Here is a 10,304-nt window from a genome sequence, read left to right as displayed (position 1 = left end):
GACCCAACAGCATAACGCACGCAGTCGCGAGAACAAGACGCAACAGAAACACAGTGAGTATTATTAAAAGTTATAATACCACAAGTAATAGATAAAATACGGAACACAGTATTAATGAATACAAATTCACGTTGCAGATACACACGATAGGGAAGAAGAGCTCCAACAGAGTAGGATGAGCATGACTGGCGTAATAAGATACGACGTAGCGATCGGGAATCCTGAACAGTTTTAATATTTTTACGATTGACATTTGTCAATATATATGATGGACATATATTTTAGTTATTTTAAAGTGAAGACAAGGCATACAATGTACTAGTTTGACGTGAATTGAGTAGCACCTGAAGATGGCATTTTTATGCCGAAACATGTAGTGAGAGTGAGAGAAGAAGATAGATAAGTGTACGCACTGCAAGACGGATTAAACAAATCATGAACTTAAATCAGTGCAACAGGACGCTAAAATATAACAATGTTTTGATTGATATACTACTATTATATTTGTTCACTCTATAATTAACCTTAAAGGCCCAATGACAGCTCCAGCCATTGCCGAACCTAATGGCCAGTGGCCCAGTGTTGACCACAGTTGTCAACACACTGTAGTGTCTCTGACTGGCAGCTGTTGGGCTCCTGACCCCTGGTGTAGAGAGGCTAATTGCAAATGTTCTGATGGATGTGGATCTGCTGGATAAAGCGTAATTTAAGAGTCTTGTAGCTCAAGAACCATCTTCAGTTGTAGAGAACAAAAGTATATTTTGTTCAATGAAATAGTAATTGGTGAGTTGTGTTGAGACTTTGGAGACCCAGAGGTAGAGGCTGAAACTGAGTGAAACTGCTGAACCTAAGCAGAAGCATAAGCATCTGTACTTCCTCCTAATTTTAAGGGGTAATGGGGGAGTCTGTCATGACTTAGTGTATCACAGTACTTTCAATTTTCGTGTCGTGGTGATTAACATTTCCATTCATTTGTGCTTATTTATTAAATAATTTTCCTGGGGAGTAAAGCGCAGCCGGCGCATAAGGCTGACAACCTTACCGCCATCTTTGAGCCGATTGTCTAGATAATGTGGGACCCTCAACGTCTCACAACCCTATGGGCCTCCACGGCCTGGTACAGGGATAGCTTTACTTTACTTTTTTACTTTTTATGTTTATAAAAAACAGCTTAACAGTGTAATGTCAGATACAAATCTTTCTTGCCTACATGCAATGAAGTAAGGGTTTCTTCAAAGTACAGTGACTTTATACTTCTGTTGTGAAATTACTGCTGTGGTAGCAGTGATTTTCAACCAAAATTCACATCTAGAAAGCCATTTCCTGTGAAGTATTTCTGCACATGTTTCGCAGGTCCTCCTTGTAAGTAAATGAAAGAAGACGACACAACTTTAAGCGTAGAATGAGTTTATTCATGACACAAATATATGAACATGGTTGGTTAATACACTTCATTATATCTCAAACACGCAGTCTGTTATTTATAGTAATACAGGAAGCATGCTGAATTATGGAACAAACATTTCTCTAGAAGATGCTGTTTTCTTCATTGTTATATGCATGAACTGATCCTGGAATTTAACCTTGGCCCACAGAGAGTTACTGGCTATCTAAACCTTGGTACTTTAAAGTCAAAATATTCTCAGTATTTATTATTTAATGTAATGAACCATTTAATGTAAAAAATATTATTATAGAAAACCTGCAGAAAATTACCTTTCTGTATGTTTTACATAAAATTTTGATGGAAAATTATATGAATAATGTTAGTATGTATGGTGAATTAATTACATATTGTATTTATTCAAACATCACACACTCCTGAAGGCATACAGTATCATTTTCAGACAACAGAAGTTTTAGAACTTAATTCTCCACGCAGGGTTTGCTTATGTATTCTGCTTCATCACACATATGTGTTAAGAAGCAGTTATTATGACTAATAACCGGTGATTGTACAAAATCACCAGTTGATGAATTATTATGTATATAATTTCTTCATTTCCTGCAGTAGGAAATATATAGAACTCAATTACACACATTAAATCTGACTGTAGTTGCATGCAGTACAGTATAAGTACCCAACTTTATCCTATGTCATTACTCTCTTATGGAGGATAATGTTTAAACTTGGACTCACATATAAAATTAAACTTTACACAAAAAATAAAGTATTGAAAACACTTCAAAACTGAGTTCTGAAAGGGTATGCGTTATTTGCAATACAAATGTTTTTTAATTTTTATATCTGCCTTAAAATTTGTCTTTTTGCAATTAAAAACAGAAACAAAACTGCATTCCCTTTTGGAACAGTATGACAGAGGTTTATATATATTTTTTTTCAATATTTCCTTAAATCTACAAACTAAAACCTGCATTGTAAACATTCCCATTTGGAAAAATATGACAGAAGTTTATATATTTTTTCAATATTTCTTTAAGTCTACAAACTAAAAACCTGCATTGTAAAGAACAGTACAACCTTCTGCCAATCGTAAACATTGGGCAGTGGGAGGAGAATAGCAGACATGGTTGAGAGTGACTGTATAAGAACTAATTGATGATGGCCCAAACATGTCATCATTGTAGAAACTGTATAGTTATCCTAGAATTATACAAGTATTGTGGGATTGAAACTGAAAAAAAAAAAATTCTTGTGTTTTTACGTGACAGTATTCTATAACACTTAAACTTGTTTTAAGACTTTATGGTTGTAGGTAGCACCTTACCATGGGTGTTACATGTTTAAACTATAAGGTGACCATTTACATGGTCGAGTTAGATTTACACGCTAAAAATAGGTGCCAACAGATTGATGCTAAGAAAGAATGTACAGCTGTTATCTGTGGCTTTTCTATGAGCCATGTCTTGTTCTTAATACCTTGGACCTCTTTTAAAGTTTCTTTAACAAGTCTCAGATTGAATATGTTGTCTTGTTACTGATGCTGCTTTCTTAAAACACACTGTAAATCTCAGCTCATGAGAATTGTGATATTGGTCAGTCATTTTGCTTAATTCGGTTTACAGTATTGCCAAGTTTGATTTGGAATGCTGGAATATAAATTTTGGAAACTACAGGAGACGTAATTCTTGAATACAATATATTACATGTGATGTTCAAGTGAATATGGTTTGTAATGAGGGTAACACAAGCATTACTTTCAAACTTTATATATGAAAACATTGTTCACATTTGGGATATTTCTTTCTTGTTTTGTGTGGATGAATCACTGCTATATTGGCTATGTATTTGCATTATTGTAAGGGTTCATGCTTGCAGTGCAGCTGGGCAAAAATGCACATTTTAAAAACTAATAACATTACCCCTGAATTAACACTTTGCGGACCGGCAATTTAAATATTTAAATCACCATGGGGACCGGCATTTTTAAACCTACTACCCTAACTTGTGCACTGTTCACTTTAAAAATTAATATAAAATCTCATAATTAATTTTATGAACTAAAATTTTTGGAGAACACTTACCAATCCTCCTAGAAGTGCTTGAGAGTGTGATATTCCTGGAAACATTCCCCTTTGTGAAGTGGCATTACACAGAACTTGGAAATGGAGGCAGTCATGCTCCTTTTTCTGTGAACTGTGCAAACACGACATTGCCTAGAAGGATGCTTCCCCTTGGAATGTTCACTCTTCACAATTTTCATGAGGGTATATTTCCGCATATCACCTGAGAGTCGCCCATGGGCGTCCACATGAGGCCTGAGAGGGGTGGGAGTTGATGGTCCCGGTCCCACTAAGTCTTCGTCTGACTCTCATTCTGCCGCCACCATCTGGTCTGTAGCCTAGGCCTTTGCCACATTCATCAGAAATGCTTTGTATTTCAATTTAGAATTGGGGTTTAGATTTTTGTAAACCAAAAATGAATTGAAAATGGCACAATTTATAAGTCACAAGGCAACTTTCTTTGTCCACTTTATTGTTTATCTAGGAAGAGAATAATAGGCCAAGTATTGATTGGCTCTGTCAACTCCCTTTATGAACATATTATACTCAGACATACAAATAGGCTTCTTTACTTGTCCATGTCTCCTTTGAACATCAACCATCCTCGAATTGTGAATTGTGGAAATCGTATTCACAACACGAGTATCTCTATCTCCAAAAAACAGTTCTGCTACTTCAGACACTTGTGTTGTGTCCGATGGAATTTGTTTCACCCCTGGATTTCCAGTAAACTGTCCCAAGTAGGCGTTTTGTCTACTTTTCCCCATGTGGCTGTACCCGCAATTTTACTACCTGCACTTTCGTCGGAGCTACTTTCACTTTTATTGTCTGTGGCTACACTTGTTTGTTGACCCCTGTCACTGCCACTGTCTCAGTTTCACTACTCCTCTCACAAGGCACGTCAAATAGCTCATCGGAGAACGAGTAAGATATTTCTTTTTCTCCAAGATATCGCTTCATCTTCAACCGCTTCTGTCTTGATTCGAATTACACTAACATTCTGCGTGGTACATAACAGCTTGAAGGGTCAAAGATTATTTCCTTTGGAGGGGAACCAAAACAGCGAGGTCAAGTTACTACCTGCTAGGCAAACATTCCGGAGTAATATTATGCAGTAGTCATTCATTTGGGTGACGCCAGAGAGATGTATAGTGTGTTGCAACTTATCGTGTTCTAAAAACCAGTTAACAGGCGAACGGTCCGCCATGTTTAAAAGCGTAAAAGCCTTTTAAAGGGTGCGTGGTCCGCAAAGTGTTAAAGTATTGCCACTAACTCCATATTACTGGGAGGTTTAAAATTCCCTGGTCCCAGATGATAAAGGCTAAAATGATTGCTTCACTTATAGAAATAAGGACCAATGTCAGTTTGTACACATGTGAGGTTCAAGAGAATAACATTTATACAATTTATGTTACAGCCATCACAGATATTTGAGTTATTGTATTTATATAATTCCTATTTTAGTACTGGAATGGGTACAAGAGAATGATTTGTAAGTTATGCTTTGCTTCTGAATGATGACAGAATATAAGTTAAGGTTCAGTTTCTTCTGTACTTAAGCATAATACCTTGGATGGTATGTGGGAAGCATGAAGGTAGGTCTTCATATTCCAGACCATGGCATTAGTGGAGATGAATGGTCAGCTTGTTGTCTAACTGCTGCTATATTCCTGTTGCATAGGAGAATGGTGAAAGTAACTATTTTGTACTTTCCTAGTAAATGTTAGTTAGGAAAACATATCTGAATATTACTTTGAATGATTTTAATTTGTTTGAATGTGATACACAGAAAAAATCTACTTCTCTTCTACTATATGTTTCTTAATACTTAGAATTTATGTTGGTGTATGTAAAGATGCATACAGAGCAAGCTTGTAAACTGTTAGCAAACAACTAGCAAGCTGTTTGCTAACTTGATCTGGACCAGAGATCACAGACAGCTTCTTTGCTGTTTGTGAATTCTGTGGGAGTTTACTCATATCGGTAAGTTGAAAGGATCTGTCGGTGTATACTGGTTATAAGCTAGTGTTTTTTCATGCTTTCTTTCTTTCTTCTTCTTCTTTTTTTGGTACAAGTTACAAATATAATTAGAAGATATTCTGTTTATGAACTTATTACTTTATTTGGTGTGGACTGGTGCCTCTTGAACCTTAGATTTTGGTCTGTATGCACCTTAAAAATGTGTCAAGTTACTTCTGTTATACGTAATTGCAGATAGGCTGATTGAATTTATAAATCAACCATATGAGTGTCATGGTTTGTTAAATTAATAGTTATATTTCGGTTGTAATTGTATTTAATTTTAGATTGCTCTTACATGATATTAGATATTATTTTTTTGTTTAAACTCACAGTTATAATTACAAGATTTTGTTTTTAGTTAACATATAGTAAAATCAGCCTATAATAGTTAAATTAGACATAAAATGTGAGGCTGTAGCTTCATGTTTAATGTAAATATTACCCAAAATAAAGAGATGTTTGGGGCAAGTTGCTGATTACCCCTGCTGATCCATTTCATATGTTAAATTTACTGTTGTTTCTTCTGAACAAAAAAAAAAACTTCCTTGTAGTGACTAGTATTGGTAATGCCATATGTTGATTATATTTTTTGTGCTTTAATGATATATGATTTTGCTGACAATGTGTTGTATACATTGCAGAAGAAGACATATTTTTAACTATTCTGCATAATTCTTAGTTTTCATCTAGAGATCTATTACCTTGCTGTCATACATTAATTTTTAACATTATAAAGGTATTTCTTTTTATTGTTCTCTTAATTACTCACTCCTTAGGTCTACAGTCCTCTAAGAACCTTGCCTCTTAATGAAAGTTGCCTGTTTGTTCCCCCATATGACATCAATCATTGCATTTATTAACATTTATTACATTAAAATGAAAAAGAAGCAGAGCACAGAAGAGAAGCCGGTAAAATAGAAGCACCGGCCTCCCCAGAGAGAGTGAATGTGCCATGGGAGAAAGTGAAGGAGTGAATGTGAAACAACTGCATTGTCTAGGCAAGTTAGAAGGGAGCTGCTCGAGACGAGCAACCATAAAAAGGGGGAAGATGTAGTGTTTGGAGAGCAGAGCAACGGGGAGAAGAAAAACAGTAGCAGGATACAAAGAAGATGCTGCAAGAACAGCCTCCATAGACAAAGGAACGGGGGTGCCCCGTTAGGCTATTCAGGACGAACAGCCTTAAGGAGGGAGCAGTGTGACGTGTTGTGCTATGGATGACGCCCCTCCCTGCCCGCCAGCCATGATGTGCCAAGCAGAGCCGAAGTGAGCCGAGTCCCAGAACGCTGGTCGCTATGCAAAGGGAGTAAACACCGGTTGCTAAGCAAAGCGAGTAAGCAGCGGTTGCTAAGCAAAGTGGGTAAACAGTGGTTGCGAGAGACGACTGTAATAGCGGTACCCATTACGTAACAGGCAAATACGGCGTCAGACAACAGTGGTGCCTATTACGTAACTGTTTTCCCATTGTCCGGCTGAGAGTTTATAAGGGAACTACACAGTTGCCAAAGTGAGTTCTCAAGGCAGCAGTCTACAGTTGAGTTGGAATCTAGCCAGCAGTGAATGAGTTAGTGTGTGATCAGGAGTGACACGTTTCCTCTGCCAATCTTCATTCCACCAATTGCTCCGTCTGGGGCTGGTACCATAGGCCAGAAGTGGCTGCAGTACTAGGGACTTAGTCCCACCCCACTAGCAACAAAGAAAATAATATATCAAACATCTGCAATGCCTAACACAGTAGTACATAGTAAAATTGAATATTACCAGCCACACTTAATATGCTAAAACATGGCACCTAACGACAGTAAAAGTAAAGTTATCCCTGTAATAGGCCATAGACGCCCATGGGGTTCAGAACTTGAGGTTCTCACATTTTCTAGACAGTCAGCTCATAGATGGCGGTAAGGTCAGCCTTGCATGCCTGCCACCTTTTACCCCCAAGAATATTCCTGGTGCTCATTTCTGTTAGAGGCTGAGTGAGCCCCAGGGCCATAGGGTTGCTGGAAGGATTAGGTAAATTGAAAAAATCCACCTCATCAGGATTCGATCCTATGTCCTTCTGGCTTGTAGCATAGTTCCTCAACCAACTACACTACCACGTGCTACTGCCCGCATGCACATAAAGCGAACTAAAATTAATGATGTTGGATTTGAGGATCTCACAGCAGTGGTTATGAAAATTTTGAGATATAATGCTATGTAGTCTGGTAAGTGTATTGACATTTCAAAGTAGCATACTGTCTTCAGGGTAGAAACCTGTGGTACAGATATAAGGAGGACAACAGCTGAGTTAGGCGCCCTCGTAAAACTAATCAGAGTACTGAGAACAGGAAAGGGCCTCTCTTGAGTGAGTTGTTTTCTGCCAAAGTAGAGAGATGAGAGAAAAATGACTAAGTGACTAATGGGTGGTAAGTGGAGGTCAGGAGACAGTAAGAAAATCATGGCCTAAAGGACTATAGCTCTACTCTGGCAAGAAAGGGACTCTTTGAAAGGCATTTGTTTGTTTCTTATTCGCCTTACTGTTGTTGATTTGGGGTAAGGCTCCTAGCTTGGCTGTCCCTCCCCCAATGTACATGTACGTAGGTAAGTCAATAAGTAAGTTACAAATGGATATAGAACTTAAACGAATAAGAGTACTGATTTGAAAAATGCTTTTATTTCTCAACATAATCTCCCTGTACATTGAGGCACTTGTCCCATCTTTTCACAAGCCCCTGAAAACCAGCAGCATAAAATTCTTTGTGCTGCTGTCAGACCCAGGTGGTGACTTCTCTTGCTACAGCTTCATCGTCAGGAAGTCGCATGACAGGTTAGGTTTTCACAAAGTGTACTGCACTCCACATACATCAGTACAGTATTAGTACTCTAGGAACAGGCAGGACACTGAAGCAAAAGACCAGTTGCTCATCCATGACCTACAACATCTTTTCCTTTTTAATGGCTGGACATAGAGGCATACAGCTCAAATGCACACACAGATGATAATCAAGTATGTGGTACTGTGCTTTTATTATGTTCATAAATTAAGAACCTGTGACAGTTGGAAGATATTAATTATGACATATTGAGGGCTTGGGGATGGAAGGTTAAATTAGAGAATGCAAACTGAATTTCCTTCATTCTGCATGTATGGGCATTTCTTGAAAAACAAATTTATTCACCACAATACTGGAACTTGGTGGTGATATGGTGGTATAATACATTAATTCAGCCACGGAGGCCAGTTATCAAATTAATTGAGTAACAGATACAGATGACAATAAAATTGTCTGAATAGCTATTGGTGTGAGTGAACCTTGCTACGTAGCACAATACAACTACCATATTGTGACATGTAAATCCATTGCTAGGTAACGCCTACAACATAGCCATGGCCAACAATACTGGAGCAGTGTTCTCTTTCTGTCCACACAGCTTGTACATGCGTAGTGACATAACCCAACAGAGGGTAGAAATCACATGATGTGTTTTCTGTGACGTGTTTCTTAGCTGTGTATGTATAAGGAGACCAGTTTGAAGGAACATCTCGCAGTCATCCGCCTGTGTCTCATCTTACATTGAATGGAAGATATATTCCATTTGTAAATAGTGTAAAATATCTTGGTGTAATCTTGGATAGGAGGGTTACATGGAGATTGCACGTAAAAATGATCGAAGTCAAGGCCTTCAGAACATTTATAAGATTGTATTCCGTATTCAGAAGTGAGTGAGTAAGTGCTGACATTAAGCTGGCCCTCCACAAAGCTCTCATTAGATCCGTAATGACTTATGCTAGTTCCGCCTTGGAATTCACGGCAGATACCCATCTAGCGAAATTGCAGTGCCTATAAAACAAAGTTCTCCGCACCATTGGCAATTTTCCAAGGCACACAGAGGTTCGTGATTTACACATAGCTTTCAAAATTCCATACATATATGGTTATATAACAAAATTATGCAGGCAACAAGCAGAAGTCATACAAAATCATGATAACGAAAATGTTCACATTACTGGACAAGCAGAAGCCCGGCGTAGAAAGTATAAGAGGCTTAAATTTTGCGGTGGTCAAGCATATGACCGTTCAAAGGACTAGACTGCCGTTGTAGTGGAAGCTACTAGAAATAGTGCATAATCTATTGTATTGAGCCTGGACTGATAGAAGCCCTGTATATATTTTATATACATTTATTAACATGTTCAACATGTAAAATATAAATATCCTTTACATTATGAAAAATGACTTACTACTGCAGACAATGACACTGTCAAACATAATAAATATCTGGTCATGTGAGAATCAGTAACAATGTTATAATTACTTGTAGTTATGACCTGTAATTGGTCAATAAATCCAATTCCCAATCTGAATCCCTTGTATAGTGACTAATACATATGACAATATCATATTTGTCTGAACCAATTACAGAGCCCTTAGCAAAGCAATTTCATTTTATGTTCCTTTGGCAGCAGTTATGGTTGGTTGTGATCGGTTGTGCAATAGTGATTGACAATGTATAATTTATTGCTTATTCTCTCTCTGCTGGTTGGTAAGTATGGATTTTGATCTGATGTTGTAAAACGGGAGCTGATGTGGATGCATGTAGTTACAACTCTATGTTAGACATGTTATTTGTGTATATGAATGCCATGCCTACTACACCGAATGAAATTAGAAATGTACAAGTATATGAAACCAAAAATTGTTGTGGTTATGATGACATTGCATTCTAATTATATCTGTATTATGTTATGTACCTTTCATTTTAGCCTGAAGAAGGTCTGTAGAAAGTCAAGAAACTCTTTAACTGTATCATGAAGGTGTTATAATTTTGTTGTTGGTTCT

This window comes from Cryptotermes secundus, unplaced genomic scaffold (genome assembly GCF_002891405.2).
Source record: "Cryptotermes secundus unplaced genomic scaffold, Csec_1.0 scaffold345, whole genome shotgun sequence".
Classification (NCBI taxonomy): Eukaryota; Metazoa; Arthropoda; class Insecta; order Blattodea; family Kalotermitidae; genus Cryptotermes; species Cryptotermes secundus.
This window is presented reverse-complemented; position numbering follows the sequence as displayed.